General features: G+C 35.2%; 1 non-coding gene across 1 annotated transcript; it reads left to right on the forward strand.

Annotated features, from left to right (window-relative positions):
- The first annotated feature begins 968 nt into the window (after nucleotides 1-968).
- Nucleotides 969-1,052, forward strand: Trnal-cag (transfer RNA leucine (anticodon CAG)). The gene has a single exon. It is a non-coding gene; the product is annotated as a tRNA-Leu (tRNA).
- Nucleotides 1,053-1,362: the final 310 nt, after the last annotated feature.

A 1,362-nucleotide genomic window follows, 5' to 3' on the forward strand; every position in this document is an offset into this window, starting at 1 on the left:
TGAGCAAAGACAGAGCTAATGCAGACCTTGTACGAACAATATTATTGACAATATGATTGAAATAATATTTTTTTCATACCAGACAACATGAGCCATATTTCGGGCTGCACCTTACACGGTCAAGTACTGAAGTGTGAAGTACGAAAATAATATTGTCCGATATTTTATGTCAAATCCAGGACTTGCTCTGTAGAAAAATGGACTCCAAGAAAAAATGTCTTCTTGTCTTGCCATTATTTTACATTGTGCTTTGAAAATACGGGTAAAACGTAAAAAGTGGGTAAAGAAGTGTTTGCTAAAGCGTGAAGAATCACACTTGAGGTTGATAAAATTAATTACGTTGAGTGACCCTGGACACTACCACATTACCTAACAATGAACAAATATAAGTTCCAGTTGTTACTCTCAACGGTAGAGCCATATTAGGCGAAAAAATTAAAAACATACGAACATGTATTACTGTTGAGAAATAACTTGTTTTGACCCTTCGATACCTGGCTACTGGAAGAAGCTTTGAAAATCTGAAGTTTTCAGCAGTTATGACGTCACATGCAACGATCGGTAAAACTATCTTTGAGACTACTTTTTTAATGGTTTGACAATAACATTGATGCAAACGCATGTACTTCAATATTATTGTTAATATTCCCCGTGAACTTCCGGTATTGTTGTCTAGATTTCAATATTTCTATATTTGCATCAATATCGGTCGTCAAACCATTAATCTCAGGGGGTACTAGAATATTGTCAATATTCTACAATATTGACAATAATATTGATCGTGTAAGGTGCCTATAATAATACAGGTACTGATATAATTTAAGAAAACCTATGCAACATATTTGTTTTTTTTCACACTGTTTGTACAATGTTCTGTGGTGGAATTTCACCGCACTGAAGCGTCTCATTCTACCAGTTCCCTTGTGAAGTCGTGACACTCATACGTGTTTGTATCTCATGAAACGCAAGTCAGGATGGCCGAGCGGTCTAAGGCGCTGCGTTCAGGTCGCAGTCCACTTCTGTGGGCGTGGGTTCGAATCCCACTTCTGACACGGAAATTTTGAATCGGGTTATACTTGTTTTCAAGTATAACAAATCAATAAAGGCTTACCAACCCTACCTCTCACCCAGAAGAAATTCTAATAATAAACTTATCATAAGTTGCTAAAATTGTTAAGGTTTAAAAATGTTTAGCTGCTTTGTAAAGATAGTTTTACACAGAAATATCATCAAAAATATATTTTGGATTTGATATAGTATTTGTATGAACCTAAAATCATGTGAAATTATCTCCAGTATTATACAAAATTGTAATGCACGTCTTTATGAGAATATTTGACAGTGACAACATGGTCATTCCAC

Source organism: Macrosteles quadrilineatus, unplaced genomic scaffold (genome assembly GCF_028750875.1).
Source record: "Macrosteles quadrilineatus isolate MER2022 unplaced genomic scaffold, UCM_ALF_1.0 Scaffold_1__1_contigs__length_201487025, whole genome shotgun sequence".
Taxonomy (NCBI): Eukaryota; Metazoa; Arthropoda; class Insecta; order Hemiptera; family Cicadellidae; genus Macrosteles; species Macrosteles quadrilineatus.